The sequence below is a fragment of the Panulirus ornatus genome, chromosome 7, assembly GCF_036320965.1.
Source record: "Panulirus ornatus isolate Po-2019 chromosome 7, ASM3632096v1, whole genome shotgun sequence".
In the NCBI taxonomy this organism is placed as follows: domain Eukaryota; kingdom Metazoa; phylum Arthropoda; class Malacostraca; order Decapoda; family Palinuridae; genus Panulirus; species Panulirus ornatus.
In genome coordinates, this window is record NC_092230.1 from 19,717,313 (window position 1) to 19,735,700 (window position 18,388).

Sequence of the window (18,388 nt, forward strand, 5' to 3'; positions counted from 1 at the left end):
TTTCCTCAGGACGAATATGACGGTGGCAGCAGATGCTTTTCTACATTGTTTATTGCTAAGCCAAAAAGTAGAGGAAATAAAGGAGAAAGTCTTTAACACGACAATCTTCTGAACGCAAAATTATGTTGCTGTTGAGTGAAATGGACCATGGAAAATTGACACCTTTACACGAGTGACAGCATAAGATTTTGAAATATACATATTAACCTTGTAGGGCTCAGAATTGTGAAGAATGCACACTTCCGTAGAGCCATAACGGTCATAGGTCGTCTAGCTGGAAAGATACGCTGTTTGGCCTTCGGGAACCCATATAGCAACCTGCAGTGTTTATTCATATCCAAGCAAAGCATTTGTATGATAGTAGTAGAAACATGCAGCACTTTGATTGAAGCAATGATTTCATCAAGATGATAATGATAATAATAATAATAATAATAATAATAATAATAATAATAATAATAATAATAATAATAATAATAACATACTACCTTAATATTAGTAATGTAGTGAATGGAATAAAAAAAAACTAGAATTACAACTTGCAGAATATCAGTCTTATTCTTTTTTAAGAAGACAAAGTAACTCTTTTCAACTCAGTTCTTGTCAGTAAACAATTGACTTTGGGATTCAATCTAAGGCATCAACGGACAGCATGGGCTAGGATTCATCCTGAGATTGGGAAGACGTGGGCGCAGAGGAATGGGCTGTGTGTTTGTCACTTGAGACCAGTGAACCTGGTGAAGGAAAGGTGAAGAAGGTTGAGCTGAAAGTTGCAAAAAAAAAAAAAAAAAAAAAAAAAAAAGTAGTTTCCACATCGAAATTTTCATTATCAGCATCGAATAATTTGTAATAGATGTGATGTTCGAGTTTGGGTCTCCTTCCCTTACTACAGTTTCACAGTTTGTTGGCCACGTAGACGCCGCAGTCATTTGGTTGCGTGGTAGCGCTTGCAGCCGCGAGTTTTAGAATGTTAAAAGCTTGCCCTATCCGTGGGTCCTCTCCTGACTCCTGGACTCAAGCCCGAGTTGTTAGTTGGCGGTGCAATGATTATCTAGGGCGTTTTATCATTGTTTTGTTTATCGTTTTGTAGCGGTGTCGGTATACGTGTCATCAGCTGTTATCTCTTGTTGGCTGACTGTCTCTTCAGGCTTGTCATCAGGTGGAGTACGACCTTAAAACGCGAGCGATAGTTGTCGGAAACATGTGGCACACACACACACACACACACACACACACACACACACACACACACAAAGGGAGAAAGAATACTTCTCACGTGTTCTGTGCGTGTCGAAGAAGGCGACCAAAAGGGGAGGGAGCTGGGGTGGAAATCCTCCTTTCCCGTTTTTGATTTTCCAAAAGAGGGAACAGAGAAGGGGGCCAAGTGAGGGTATTTCCTCTAAGGCTCAGTCCTCTGTTGGTAACACTACCTTGCTAACGCGGGAAATGGCAAATATGTATGAAAAGATTATATATATATATATATATATATATATATATATATATATATATATATATATATATATATATATATATATATATAATAATTTCATACATATTTGCCATTTCCCGCGTGGCATGAGAAGAGTGGGAGGTGGGTTGATTAGAAAGGGTAGTGAGTGGTGGGATGAAGAAGTAAGAGTATTAGTAAAAGAGAAGAGAGAGGCATTTGGACGATTTTTGCAGGGAAAAAATGCAATTGAGTGGGAGATGTATAAAAGAAAGAGACAGGAGGTCAAGAGAAAGGTGCAAGAGGTGAAAAAAAGGGCAAATGAGAGTTGGGGTGAGAGAGTATCATTAAATTTTAGGGAGAATAAAAAGATGTTCTGGAAGGAGGTAAATAAAGTGCGTAAGACAAGGGAGCAAATGGGAACTTCAGTGAAGGGCGCAAATGGGGAGGTGATAACAAGTAGTGGTGATGTGAGAAGGAGATGGAGTGAGTATTTTGAAGGTTTGTTGAATGTGTTTGATGATAGAGTGGCAGATATAGGGTGTTTTGGTCGAGGTGGTGTGCAAAGTGAGAGGGTTAGGGAAAATGATTTGGTAAACAGAGAAGAGGTAGTGAAAGCTTTGCGGAATATGAAAGCCGGCAAGGCAGCAGGTTTAGATGGTATTGCAGTGGAATTTATTAAAAAAGGGGGTGACTGTATTGTTGACTGGTTGGTAAGGTTATTTAATGTATGTATGACTCATGGTGAGGTGCCTGAGGATTGGCGGAATGCGTGCATAGTGCCATTGTACAAAGGCAAAGGGGATAAGAGTGAGTGCTCAAATTACAGAGGTATAAGTTTGTTGAGTATTCCTGGTAAATTATATGGGAGGGTATTGATTGAGAGGGTGAAGGCATGTACAGAGCATCAGACTGGGGAAGAGCCGTGTGGTTTCAGAAGTGGTAGAGGATGTGTGGATCAGGTGTTTGCTTTGAAGAATGTATGTGAGAAATACTTAGAAAAGCAAATGGATTTGTATGTAGCATTTATGGATCTGGAGAAGGCATATGATAGAGTTGATAGAGATGCTCTGTGGAAGGTATTAAGAATATATGGTGTGGGAGGAAAGTTATTAGAAGCAATGAAAAGTTTTTATCGAGGATGTAAGGCATGTGTACGTGTAGGAAGAGAGGAAAGTGATTGGTTCTCAGTGAATGTAGGTTTGCGGCAGGGGTGTGTGAGTCTCCATGGTTGTTTAATTTGTTTATGGATGGGGTTGTTAGGGAGGTAAATGCAAGAGTTTTGGAAAGAGGGGCAAGTATGAAGTCTGTTGGGGATGAGAGAGCTTGGGAAGTGAGTCAGTTGTTGTTCGCTGATGATACAGCTCTGGTGGCTAATTCATGTGAGAAACTGCAGAAGCTGGTGACTGAGTTTGGTAAAGTGTGTGGAAGAAGAAAGTTAAGAGTAAATGTGAATAAGAGCAAGGTTATTAGGTACAGTAGGGTTGAGGGTCAAGTCAATTGGGAGGTGAGTTTGAATGGAGAAAAACTGGAGGAAGTGAAGTGTTTTAGATATCTGGGAGTGGATCTGGCAGCGGATGGAACCATGGAAGCGGAAGTGGATCATAGGGTGGGGGAGGGGGCGAAAATTCTGGGATCCTTGAAGAATGTGTGGAAGTCGAGAACATTATCTCGGAAAGCAAAAATGGGTATGTTTGAAGGAATAGTGGTTCCAACAATGTTGTATGGTTGCGAGGCGTGGGCTATGGATAGAGTTGTGCGCAGGAGGATGGATGTGCTGGAAATGAGATGTTTGAGGACAATGTGTGGTGTGAGGTGGTTTGATCGAGTGAGTAACGTAAGGGTAAGAGAGATGTGTGGAAATAAAAAGAGCGTGGTTGAGAGAGCAGAAGAGGGTGTTTTGAAGTGGTTTGGGCACATGGAGAGGATGAGTGAAGAAAGATTGACCAAGAGGATATATGTGTCGGAGGTGGAGGGAGCAAGGAGAAGAGGGAGACCAAATTGGAGGTGGAAAGATGGAGTGAAAAAGATTTTGTGTGATCGGGGCCTGAACATGCAGGAGGGTGAAAGGAGGGCAAGGAATATAGTGAATTGGAGCGATGTGGTATACCGGGGTTGACGTGCTGTCAGTGGATTGAATCAAGGCATGTGAAGCGTCTGGGGTAAACCATGGAAAGCTGTGTAGGTATGTATATTTGCGTGTGTGGACGTATGTATATACATGTGTATGGGGGGGGTTGGGCCATTTCTTTCGTCTGTTTCCTTGCGCTACCTCGCAAACGCGGGAGACAGCGACAAAGTAAAAGAAAAATATATATATATATATATATATATATATATATATATATATATATATATATATATATATATATATATATATATATTGGAAAGGATCACAATTTTGCGAGTGATCAAGATATTCCTATGAGTCCACGGGGAAAATGAAACACAAAAAGTTCCCAAGTGCACTTTCGTGTAATAATCACATCATCAGGGGAGACAGAAGAGGGAAATATAACAGTCAGTTGATATACATCGAAGAGACGAAGCTAGGACGCCATTTGGTAAACATGTGATTGTCCAAAACATACAACGAGCGTTCATAACCTTATCATTTTACAAATCTTATCAACAATAAAGTTATCTAATTTGTGTAGACCATCACTAATATTAAGATTATAATTCTTTGTGTATTTAATAATAGAAGATTCAATGATATTTCTCTTGGTAATAGAGTTAGAGTTAACAACTGAGATGGTGTTACTCCAGTCAATACAATGATCATAGTTTTTAACATGATTAAACAAGGCATTTGATTCTTGCCCCGTTCTTATCCTATATTCATGCTGCTTAAGTCTAACAAAAAGATCCTTACCAGTCTGACCAACATAAAATTTATCACAGTTTCCACAAGGAACTTTACAGATGCAACCAAGAGAATTTTCTGGTGAATTCCTGATTAAGATATTATTTATAGTATTATTGTTGCTAAAGGCAACATCTACATTAAAGGATTTAAGCAACATGGGAAGCAAAGTGAAATTATTATTAAAAGGGAGAACTAAAAGATTCTTGGTCACAATGAGAGGTTTGGGCTCAACTCTATAAAATGATTTCTTTGCTAACTTATGGAATTTATCAATGAAAGATCTAGGGTACTTTAACTTAGATCCAATAGAATATATCTTCTCAAACTCATCATCAATAAACTCTGGACTGCAAATACGTAATGCCCTAAGGAACATAGATTGAAATGATGATAATTTAACTCTGTCATGTTGAGATGAGTAATAATGGATATATGAGCATACATTGGTGGGTTTTCTGTATATGCTAAACTTAAACTTGTTTCCTTGTCTATGGATCATGCAATCTAAAAATGGTAACATACCATTATTTTCAGTTTCTACAGTAAATTTGATGGAAGGTACTAAATTGTTAAGTATGGGGAGAAATGTTTGTAAATTTTCATTTGTTGGCCAAACACAAAGAACATCATCTACATACCTAAACCAAATTGCATTAGAAGGTAAGATATCCTTTAGTGATTTTGTTTCAAAAAATTCCATATAAAGATTACTTAGTACAGGTGAAAGAGGGTTATCCATTGCAATACCAAATATATATATATATATATATATATATATATATATATATATATATATATATATATATATATATATATATATATATATATATATATATATTCGCCATTTTCCGTGTTAGCAAGGTAGCGTTAAGAACAGAGGACTGCGCCTAAAAGGGAAAATCCTCACTCAGCTCCCTTCTCTGTTCCTTCTTTTGGAAAAGTAAAAACTGGAGGGGAGGATTTCCAGCCCCCCATATATATATATATATATATATATATATATATATATATATATATATATATATATATATATATATATATAAAGTATTTTTTCTGTTCTATCATCGCCAGACCTTCACAATGACCACTGCCAGCTTCCTAACGTGTCTGCGGCTCCCGTCTGACCATCAGTAGCTTTCCTTATCAGAAAGGGATTGAGGAAGGCCTACGTCGTCTATCCAGTTGCATGAATTTGAACGAAATTGCACATTTCTGTTCTTAATCCATATTTTACGGTCGTCACTACCAATACCCCTCTACGGGAGCAGTGGATCGCTTCCGAGTATCCATCTTAGTGAGGTTACGCCCCATTGTCTGGGGTGGTACACCACCCCAGACAATGGGGTTGGGAGGGAAAAAAAATATGCGGCCTTCTTAAAAAGTGTAGACCAGCAACTTACCAGTAAAGTGTATCACAGTAGGGCAGGGCTCACACGCCGAGTTCGCTTCTCCTGCCTACAGTCGGTCAACTCCCAGTGAGAGCAACAGCCTTGTGTAAACTGTCGTCTGCAATTCTGAGATGTACCAATAACTTCCAACACCTTAAGCAAAAAAAAAAGGGGGAAATTGACAGAAAGCACCAACGGGGGGAAAGACAACAGCTAAAACGCGACTATGTCTTCTGGCGCGATCTGTTCAATAGGCCGATGCCATTTTGTTTTTGTTTTTCTGTAGCCCACGAAGCATTTTCTGGAACAACCCGCCTAATGAAGCCTCATTCGGGGAACCATGCGATGGGAACAGATGAATGGTATTCAATATGCACCTCAGTCGGGCAAGATTTTTTGTTTTTCATTTTAATCCCCTCTTCAGTTTTTCGATTTCTGAGAAAACCAGGTCCGGAGGGAAGTGTATTACCGGGGCTGGTGGGTTCCGGGAGTTGGTTAGCGAGGATGTTGTCCCAGGTCTGACGGGAATTAATTGTATTACCGGAGAATTTACCGGCGGCCTTGATGAGCTTGTCAGTGTTCCATTTTGTAAACATTATTAGAAGACTGATTGCGGGGTGTAAGTTAGTGTGGGCAATAAATAGGTTATTAATATTTGTAGACCAGCTCTTGTTAGGAAGTAATCTTACTGACAGATCAAAATATCTTGAACTCCTGACACGCTGGTCTTACCAGCAAGTATCCTTGTATTGAGACAGAGCTGCCTGGCCTCCGAGATGAGTGTGTCATGTCACAAGTGACACACAGTGAGTCAGGTGAAGTGTGTCATGTCACAAGTGACACACAGTGAGTCAGGTGAACTCTCCAGTGTTGTAGTCAAGTAGTAATGACTACAGAGATTTTGAATTCAATATCCTGCCAGATTTTGATTTATCTTTTTGACAAGGAGGTAAAATTTAGTGAGTGGTTTACGTAAACATTTTGCTTTACATCCTCATTTCATAGATAAATTCTCCTCTGGTGGATCAGAAGGGAATGCTACATTGTAAATATAGAATTAGGTTAACTTGTATTTAGGTTATACTGAAGGACCTAATTTCATTGATTTTCCTTTCAACTGGGCAGGTTTGTTATGGCCCTCTCTATTCCCTCTCTCCCTTCATATTACTCTTTCTCTCCCTTTCCTCCCTACACAAGAGTGCTGGGTCGCTGTGTTCATGTAACTTGACCTTTTCCATTAACTTTGGGGTCAGTGATGGGCCCGTATAATACTCTCTCTCTCTCTCTCTCTCTCTCTCTCTCTCTCTCTCTCTCTCTCTCTCTCTCTCTCTCTCTCTCTCTCTCTCTCTCTCTCTCTCTCTCTCGTTGGCGAGGACAGGGAGTCCTCCGGTGCTCGAGACTGGATGAGGTCCTGATCAAGTAAGTTAGTGCATCAGCCCTGTGTGTACGTATATCAGTCCTCAAACATTTTACTTGGTGTTAGTTATTATGATTAACGAGACGTTCCCGCTATGATTATTTGTGATTAATGTTAGCTTACTTTTTGTTTAGGTTAAACAAACTTATAGTGTATATCCGTCATCCTTTTCATGTAAAAGCTAACAACCCTAGGGCAAAATATTTCAGGAAAAAAGGAAAAAAGATAAAGAAATGTCTGTAAGGCAACATTCCAACTATGCGCCAACAGTTCACTTACGCAAGATGCTTCCCCAACCTTTCCACTAACCTTCTACCTCTGTCGTGGCAGACTTCTTATCATCACCTTGAACTAACTCCAACTTTCCTCTAAGCAACACCAAGCCCATCAAGAACCCCACACCATGTATCAAGGTATTCAATGTTATACATTTTGGTCCGGTTTTATTATCATTATTATTATTACGTAAATTATGTCTCAGGCACACAGGAGTAGAATTTGATAAAAGTTTTCAGCATGCCAAGCATCTTGAGAAAGCTAATTGGCTTGTAAATAGAGGAGTCACTAATGGAGTATTAGAATATAGTCTCAACCGTATTGCTTACTATTTGGTAATTGTGGTTTTTGGCATTACTTTTTAATGAAAACGTCTGATTCTCGGATTTTGTGCAGTAGATTTGAAATGCATCATTTCGGAGGAGGAGAGTAGAGTAAGGGGTGATCTGAGCGCAACATGTAAGTTTTTTTTTTATGGAGTAAGTGAAGTAATGGAACTGTGAATGCTGACATCATAAAAAAAAGTTTAAATATTTGTATGATAGAAAACCATCGAATGCAGACCACCTTCCCTGTGTTGCACATGTGGGTAATTATATAAGTAGAATGTGGAGAAGATTTAGGCTCAAAAGTGGACGATAGAAATATAAGTGATAGAGGAATGAACAAGGGTTCCGGGGGACGGAGAGATGGCTAGGAGCTGGTGAAGGATAAGGTGGGAGAGAGACAGAGAGGGAGTGTGGGTGAGGGGATTGTGGAGGGCGCATCTTGGCAGCATCACCCCAGCTACGACTCCCCCACCCTTTCCCCTTGGTATGATAATTGCCTTGAACTTGACATTACAAAACACTCCCACTCCATGCGCTCCACCCACGCAGTAGGTTCATGACGTAACACACTCTTCACTTTCGCACCACACACACTACTACACCCCACATCACACTGTACACTAACCACTCACTGTCTTGTTTGTGGCGCTACCTTGCTAATGCGAAAAACGGCGAAGCATTATATAATATTATTTATTCATTTATTTATTTATTATGCTTAATTGCTTTTTCCCTCATCAGCGAGGTAGCGTCAGGAAACGACAAAGAATAAGTAAGTAACGAGTAAGTAATGAAAGGTAAGAGAGATGTGTAGTACTAAAAAGAGTGTGGTTGAGAGAGCAGAAGAGGGTGTATTGAAATGGTTTGGTCACATGGAGAGAATGAGTGAGGAAATATTGACAAAGAGGATATATGTGTCAGCGGTGGAGGGAAAAAGAAGTGGGAGACCTAATAGGAGTTGGAAGGATGGAGTGAAAAAGATTTTGAGCGATCGGGGCCTGAAGATACAGGAGGGTGAAAGGCGTGCAAGGAATAGAGTGAACTGGAACGCTGTGGTATACCGGGGTCGACGTGCTGTCAGTGAAGCGTCAGGGGTAAACCATGGAAAGTTTTGTGGGGCCTAGATATGGAAAGGGAGCAGTGGTTTCGGTGCATTATACATGACAGCTAGAGACTGTGTGAACGAATGTGGCCCTTGTCTTTTCCTAGCGCTACCCGAGTGCGGGGGGTGGGGGGGGGGGTGCTGTTTTTCATGTGTGGCGGGATGGATGAAGGTAGCAAGTATGTATATATACATGTGTATATATGTTTATGCCTGTGTATGTATATGTATGTATACGTTGAAATTTATAGGTATGTATATGTGCGTGTGTGTGCGTTTATGTATATACATGTGTATGTGGGTGGCTTGGGCCATTCTTTCGTCTGTTTCCTTGCGCTACCTTGCTAATGCGGGAGACAGCGACTAAGTATAATATATACATATATATATATATATATATCATGCAAACCTCCAACAGCCAGGATCGAACCCGGGACCCCAGTGCCACAGGCGGGAATGCTACAGTTAGGATATCCCGCCTGTGGCACAGGGGTTTCCGATTTCGATCCTGGCTGTTGAAGGTTTGTATGTTCTATGAAGGTGCGCGTTCACATGAACTTTATTCGTATATATATATATATATATATATATATATATATATATATATATATATATATATATATATATATATAACATATACACATGTGCAGATTCATACTTGCCTTCATCCATTCTGGCGCCACCCCGCCCACAGGAAACAGCATAGATGGATAGATAGAAATAGGTAGATAGATAGACATTGTTAAGCTAGAGATCTAAGGTCTCGTGCAGAGTGGGATCGAGATGCGTAAGCTGCCATCTGCTAAAAAAGCTGAGCTGGTCCACAATTTTCTTCATCTTTCGAGCCGCGTCAGTGACGGTGGGTTATTATTAACTATTCAAGTAAGGCTAAGAAATTTACCAGTAGATAACGAAGTTTCATTGACGCTCATCTCTACAGTCCTGACAGTTAAGCCTTGAAAAATTTGTGACAAACTTACATTAATATCGTATGATTATAATCCTTGTACAATAGCGTTGTTAAACTGGAAGCGTATCTTACACTTAACCTTCAGCAATATGTACATAGATTGATCTTACCTCACTCTTGTGATTTTCTTGGTTTTTCTTAGGCTGTATTGAGATTTACCCTTGCAGCAATGTTCTGTCGTAAAACATAAAAATATCCTATAAAGGAAAACCCTTGCCGTAGTATCTTTTTACAAATAAAAGCATCCTATCATAAATTAGTTTACCAAAATCATTCGTAAGACCTCGCAGCAATATCCTCTACAGTGTTTGGTATGGTTAAACCTTACAACAATCATATGGATAAGCTTGCTACAGTGCTATGTTGTTTGATTATCTTTGCAACATTTGTTTAGTACTGTTGTTGGCATATGGAGAAGTTTTGGGACCTGGAGCCAAAAGGTCGGATGGCCTTTTCAGCCCCCTCATACTATCGGGCCTTGGAATTATTTGAGAGAAATAAAATTTTCTCATTTCAGGGCCCCAACATTATCGAGCCCTGCAGTAATGGTATTGTGGTATATGAGTATGATGATTTCACTTGTTTCGGTATATAACGTAATCACGTTGGATGTTTATTACCAATACTAGTATTTAGGGGCTTTTCCTACCCTTCCTCAACAGCCAAATTCTTAGGGTTGGACCGTGCTAGATGACTGATGGTCGTTTGAATGAGTGATAAAATGATTGGTGAACTGACTGCCTTAATGAGTCGACGTACGTCCTTGACTGATAAGATGATGTATGGACAAACTATGAGCTGACCAACAGTTTTGATTGTCAAAGTGTTTTTATAAGTAATCTGCGTTTATCGTAGACAGACACCGATATTTCAGTTATCTTATTATTATAACTGGCTAGCTGATAATTCTGATAATAATATGAAGATCCATTGACCAATTGGCGACTCAGAATGATAATGAAATCGTAGGAGCTGACTGATAAGTGACAGGCAGATATATGACTGAGAAATTCTCCAATGACAGTTGAACATTTTTACGAGAATGAGTTAATCGGTGAACTAATTGAAATGGACTTAGTCGCCTGACATAGGCTGTTAAATTGTCCAGTTTAGGAAGTGATTGAGTATGGATTCATAAACTGATTGTAGGGAATTGAATGATTGATAAACTAAATTAGCATAATGTCATTTGGCAGAGCTGTTGACCTGAGTAACATGGCAAGTTGAATGACTAGATAATAAATGATAAGTGTATTCACCCACATTCTTCAATTCTGCTCCCTCTTCTCTCTCGATCTGCATCCTGTGGCAGCTTCCTCAACAAACTCAGCCTTGGACAGGATATCTCAGTGGGATACACAAAATCATGTTAAGTTTAATGCCTCCAAGACCCAATTTCTACCTATCTCCCTATCGAAAACTCCTTACAACTCTCGTCTCTCCTTTGACGGTTGTAATTCCACCTCTTGATTTAATGTACATTTTTGGCATTACTGTAATATCCTCTCTTGGAAACCCAACATTACGGGAATAGCTAAATCTGTCTCTAAGAAACTGGGTGTCCTTTTTAGATGTAGAAACTTCTCTTCTTAACAGTTGCATCCCTCTTAGATCTTATTATTCAAAACAGTTTAAAAATGCTGACTGTAGAGAGCGTTGATAAAATAAACACACATCCAGTTTTACAGGGAAACTAAAACTTGCTATATACATAAAAGCAAATGCATTATACATTGCTTGCAATATGTTGTTTTGAATGTTTCAAGTTTATTAGTGATCCTGACCTATTCATTTATTGAAGTGTGAGAAGTATAAATTTGGGTTTGGTGTTTAGAGATGTCACTGTCGACTTTTACCTAGAGGTAGTGGCGTCTACATAGCTTGGTCCGAGTATATCAAACTAAACAGTTACCCCTGGACATAAGCCTGGGCTAATGTGTTAAGGGGTCGAGACCCATCGTAAATGAAGACGGTTGGGATCGTGACAGAGTATATTCTATAAACAGTTTATATGGAAGAATAGATATAGCCTAGACAGGAACAATATTAGAATAAAAAATTACAAAAACGTATGCGTTTGGTTCTGGTCTATGGAAAGGTTAAGTCTGGATATGGTGAAATGGGGATGACGAGGAGTGAGACTGTGGCAGCAAGTCTTGGAGAAAAATCCCAAGTCAGTAATGACATGAGAGTCGATGCCATGTTGGAGAGTGGTCAACAAGCCAGCATGAAAGAATTCAAGGATAACTTAGCTGACCTAGCGTTTATAATGAAGGTGTTGCAGGAAGATAAGGCTACTCTTCTTAGACAGCTGGAGGCCAGGGCCCCTACGAAATAAAGCACCGGGAAGTGTTGGCCAGAGCTGGAGGGTACCAGATCGGGCTGATAACAGAATGGAACTCATCAGAGCCTCTCCCTCCAACCACCGTCCGTCTACCTCCTCCGGGGAGCAGGGGGCTGTAGCCAGCATAGTCGGGCAGCCTGAGGTGGTATCCACCTTTGTCCTGGCCCGGGCGCCGCCCGTAACTGCTCAAAATCCCCTCCAACCACTGGCGGGCCTGCAGGAGGAAGAGAGAGAGGTAGCCGGTGGTAGGAGTGGTGAGGAATGCTGAGAAGTGGAAAGGGAAGGCAGACACAAAACGTCTGCCTAAAAGTAAGCCAAACAGTCGTCAGAAATCCCGGAGGGTCCTAATTGTTGGTGATAGTTTGGTGAAGTATCAAGATAAGTCTTTTTGTGGGAAGGATAGGGGAAAATAGGATGAGGGTATGTTACCCTGGGGCGAGGATAAGAGATATAGTGGATAGGATGGACGATATCATGTCAAATAATGGGAACAAACCCATTATCTGTCTCAGCGTAGGCAGAAGTGATATCGGCAGAAGCAGATCCACGGAAATTCTGCAGAAATATAAGATAGCGTTAGGTTAGGTTAGGGAGAAGGGAATAATCCCGGTAGTGTGTGGCATTCTTTCTTGGAATAAGGGTAGGGGAGGGATAGTTCGCTCAGAGAAATGGGCGATTGTTGCAAGGATGAGAGCTTGCCTTTCCTGGGTCGTCGACACGTATGCCCGAGATGAGGTACATTTATCAAGGTTGAGGGTTAGTTTTGTGGCGGCTGAATTAGAGGTGAGAGGGTCGTTTCTGGGGTGGCTGCTTTTTTGCGTCGTTGAGGGGGAGTGAAGAAGGAAATATTGGTAATAATGCAAAACAAAAACAAAAAAGCGGGAAAGAGCGTAAGACAATTAAAGGAAAGGAAGACAGGGATCTCGGATGGAGGTTATAACGTATACTATGCAAATTGTAGGAGTTTGCGTAAGTTCGGAAAACATACACATAATATGCTTGACAGAAACTTGAGCAGATAAATAAAACAAAGTTAGAGACCGAGTATCAAAATTAACGTATTCCATCTATTTACGACCGAGAGGAGGGACAGAAAAGGTGGCGGCGTTGCTGTGTATGTGAAAGAGGGAAATGGGTGTTACCAAAATGACTTAAAGGCTGCTGTAGATAAAAAAAAAAAAAAAAAAAACTCTTTAGGTTCAAAAAGAAAATCGTGAAAAAACGGTATTGGGAGTAATATATAGACCACCAAAGCTGGACAGTGACAAATAGAAACTATTGTCGAATCAAATAAGGAAAGTCTGTAAAGTATGTATAGCAGGTGATTTTAACTTCAGTATGATTAACTGGGATATTCATACAGGAATTCAGGAATCAGAGGATTTTATCAAAACTTGAGGGCTGTTTATTAAGTCAGCACATTGACGTAGAGACGAATTTGCTTCTTACGAATGAGGAGGTAAATGATGGAAAGTATAGATGTGGGTGGTGTTTTAGGAAATAGTGATCACTATGAAATTGGATTTTTATTGAAAAGTAGAATTTCCATGACTTAGAGTAAATGAATTGTTCCCGACTTCTGTAAGGCTAATTTTGAAGAATTTAGAAATGGCTTCAGAACCGTTGACTGGATGGGCTTAATGGGGAAGGTGAGGTCACTGGAGGGGGAGGGGTGATAGCGTAGAGGGCGGAGACAGGCTCGAGGAAGGTGAGGTTAGGGATGGACGCTCTTGGAGTGGTGGCAATGTCAGTGTGAGAAGATCGGGAGTCTTGCGGAGGGTGTGTGTGTGTGTGTGTGTGTGTGTGTTGTGTGTGTGTGTGTGTGTGTGTGTGTTGTGTGTGTGTGTGTAGAAATAGGAAAAAAGAATGGTCTATATAAGAGAGCTAGGAAGGGGGAGATCACCCCAGCAGTCAGTTATGACATTAAAAGGAAGTTAAAAGCGAAAACCAGGAAGGTGACAAGGAACTATGAAATAAAAGTAGCAAATGAAGCAAAAACTAACGTAAAGTTTTTTTTCCAGATGTTTATTACTTAGGTGACGGATAAATCTGGACCAATCAAATCATGGGGAAGAGTTAATTAACAATGATTTGGAGATATGCGAGGTATATGATAGGCATTTTTTTGTTAGTGTTTACGAAGGAAGACGAAAGTAACATACCACCTGCTGAGACAATTTGCAAGGGGGATGAAAATGGGAAACTTAGCGACTTTGAAATAACTCAGGAGGATGTGTTCAAGAAATAAAGAGTATGAAGGCAACTAAGTCACCAGCGACAGACAACTTAAATGCGAGGGTGTTAAAGGAATGTAAAGAAGAAATTTGCTCTCCATTACTTTATATATTCAGTAAATCTTTCGAAACTGGTTTCGTCCCTGAACAATGGAAGGGAGATAAGTTATAAGAACACTACAAGTGGCCTGTTGGCCCATGTTAGGCAGGCCCTGAGTCAGACTGGACGTGGGGAAGCACTGATTTAGCAATAGGATGATTGGTATCTGGAATAACTTGCCAGATGCAGTGGTTGGGGCTAGCTAGAACTTTGAATTGTTTTAAGAAGAGGTTGGATAGGTATATGAGCTCTGTGGGGGGTGGTGGTAGGAAGGACATGTTATTGGGCACTGGTGAGGACATGGAAGTGTGTAGATCTGGTTCCAGAAACGAACAGACACACGTAGAATCTTAAAGTATTAGCTAGGTGTTCTTAATGTTCTTTCCTCAGTTCTCGCGTCTGTAGCAAAACAGTTGTGTGTGTGTGCTAGGTACAGTGCGTATTCCTCTTGGGAGTCGATCATCCACATGTAGCCATTTTCGTGAATATTTGTTTTCTTGAGTTTTAGTTTTTATAGGCAATATCTCTATTTTTTTCTTTTTTGTAAGTGATGTGGCAGAATTTATGGTGAAATCAAACCATACGTCGTGGGAAACAGTGTGCTCGCCTTCAAAGATGGTCCTATGATTTAGGTTGCGTTGAATGAGCTAATTTTCCTTGAAAGTTTGAGTCACGCATTCACAAACCACCGCCCATGTAAAATTTTCTTGATTATTTAGGTGAAACTACGAGAATGGCACAGTGTGAAAAAGAAAACATGCCGTAGCAACCATGGATCTTTTTTTCAGATTTAAGCATTATAGTCATAACTACACATGTCATGTGTACTTGATTTTATGTGGATTTGCATACCTACTGTGCAATCATTTCTTTGTGTTTGAATACTCTGCTGATATGACCATTCCATATGATAATCTTTATGCATATAGCATTTATGTGTGAGCTCTTACTTATATTTTCTGTTACTTTTGTTCTTACGTGGACAACTTTTATATATTTATGTTTATGTTTAAGTACTTCAATATTTCTAAGTTTTCGTTAATTTTTTTTTCTATTTTATGTTATTCTACGTTGTGTTGCATTTTCTTCGCTTTATTTTTATAGTGTTATTTTAGTTTATAATAGTGCATGGGTTACATGTATATTTCATCTTTATGTTGTGATTTTTTTTTATTTTACATGTATTATTATTTTTTTCATTAATTTTGTTCATTTCTTTTCTATTTTTCTCTATATGTTAATTTGGAATACACGTAGAGGATTGCACTGTATACTCTTAAGTTCTGTAGTTTACAGTACACGATTTTTCTTTGCAAACGTGTCTTGTGGCATGATCCTTGTACCATGTCCCTCTGAGTTATGGCATAGTGCATTGTTGTCTGTTCTCGGCTTCTGCTTTTCTGTATCATACCACCTATTATGACAGCAGTCTATGAACAAATAAAATCTTACTGAGTTTACTCCCCTTGGTCAGTGATAAATAATATATGATTTATAAAAAGAATACGTATTGCACAAACAAAAATAAATTGCAAATGTGATATATATATATATATATATATATATATATATATATATATATATATATATATATATATATATATATATATATATACCCTTAAAATTGACAGTAATTTTGCGTGGTGTCAAAAGATGACGCTGTACGTTTTTTTCTTTTTATTTGTATAATGTATTGGTTCAATACATTAAATCGATAAAATTTCATAAGTGGGTCTCTGCTTGAATGGTTACGAAAAAAAATAACGATTACATTTGTAATAATCTTTTCCGTAGCCATTCAAATAAAGACCCTATTCAGAAATATTTGTCAAGATTTAATGTACCGTATTCCTCCTCGTCCTTGTACTCCACCCAACCCACGAGAGCCGCCCACCGGTGTCCCCTGGGGCGTGGACATCTGGTGGACGATAACCCCTGTTGACGGGGTCGGACAAAACACAAGTTACCTTCACCTGACCCCTACAACCACCTGCCACCCTTCCACAAACACACCCAGCAGCTTTGTTTGTTTGATCTTTAGGGGTATACGATGGATATGACCGTTTATTATGCATATAAATATTCATTTATCCTTCTGTAGTAGCGACAAGCACTAGCGAGGACATATCATCCTAGTTAGCGATGTTTATACAGTATCTAAAATGAAACTCTTAATCACTTACCTACTTGGTTTATAGGATAATCACAAAGGTCCATATGAAACTCACATGTAAGTATTCGCTGCGTTCATTCCTCTACAATGTCAAAGTAGCGAAAACTTTTGTCAGGGCTTTCCTCATTATATATACCCTGCCAGACCACTTTGGCTCCGCCCATCCCTGCATATAGACGAAGCCAGCCAATAGGAAAGACCTCCTATAACAAAGGTCGGACTTTCTGCCAATAGCCGTCGGTGTTGGTCGCCAAGGGTGAAAGCTTTCAGCTCGATAATTGGTACGCGTCTCGGCCTATTATTATCTGATGACCTTACGCTCGGTAGCTACTGGGGCAGGCCAGACCAGGCCCTGGAATACAGATGTATGTACTTTTAACATAAAAGATATGATTATCTACTAATTTGTGTAGTATTTCGTGTATGAACTCTTCCATATATATATATATATATATATATATATATATATATATATATATATATATATATATATATATATATATATATATTACTAACTCTACTTTGTAAACTTGTGATTTCTTTAGATATAATTTCTAGGCCTAAGAACTTTTGTCTGACCATGACCATATAACCGCATGACAAAGCATATCATTCCAAGTTTTTGCCGTTCAAGAGACGGAGAAATTTTTTATTTCAGAATCAATAGCAATCAGACCTAGAAATTAAATATAATGTAAGGTCGCTGATTTACAACATAGTAATTTCTATAAATAGTTGAAAAGTAAGGTTCCTTAATATAATATATATGTAAAGCAAGTCAAAATACGATATGTATACAAATCACTTGATATATTCAAGTTTCGTACATCTCTGCCGATCTTCGGAAATTTGTTGAAAAAATGTCTTAATATAAGATTTATTAATATAAGATTTAAATGAAAGATGATTCATACAAGTTGATTAGAAAATTAACATGTCTTATGCAAATGAAGTATAATTATAAAACGTAAATGATTGTAAGAATTTCACAGTATTTTTTCATATAACAAAACATAACGTATATATAACTTTTAATCAATGTTATGTATAATTTCATGTGAACATTGAGAGAGGGAGTCGCTTATACTGCTTAAATACTTGCGATTGTTTTATGTGAATATTCTTTGACTTTGCAGCCGTATAATAATTCCCTTCTTGTTTTATGATTACACTTCATGTGGATAAGTTTTATATAACTTTTAAACCACTTGTATGTATCATATTGTATTTCAGTTGCATTATATTTTTTTTTTCAAGAGACTCTTGACGATAGATAGGGGTGCATGAAACGAGTGGAATAGAATGACTGATTTAAATATTGTACTTTGGGGGAACATCAGCTGCTGATATATATATATATATATATATATATATATATATATATATATATATATATATATATATATATATATTTTATACTGTTCGCCATTTCCCGCATTAGCGAAGTAGCGTTAAGAACAGAGGGCTGAGAGAGAGAGAGAGAGAGAGAGAGAGAGAGAGAGAGAGAGAGAGAGAGAGAGAGAGAGAGAGAGAGAGAGAGAGAGAGAGAGAGAGGTTACAGTGGTGCAGATGATCTAGTATAAGTAAAATATCACAAGACAATGAAACACGATAAGTTCTCAAGTGCAATTTCGTGTAATGATCACATCATCTTGGAAGATACAAGTATGAGATAGAAGACGGAGAACAGTTAGTTGATATACAAGGAAGAGACGTAGCTAAGACGCCAGTGGTAA

The 18,388-nt window shown here is 38.9% G+C and overlaps 1 long non-coding RNA gene across 1 annotated transcript; it reads left to right on the forward strand.

The window, feature by feature from the left end:
- The first annotated feature begins 5,382 nt into the window (after positions 1-5,382).
- Positions 5,383-11,838, forward strand: LOC139749444 (uncharacterized). The gene is made up of 2 exons (XR_011712973.1): positions 5,383-6,522; positions 6,563-11,838. It is a non-coding gene; the product is annotated as an uncharacterized lncRNA (long non-coding RNA).
- The last annotated feature ends 6,550 nt before the right edge of the window (positions 11,839-18,388 follow it).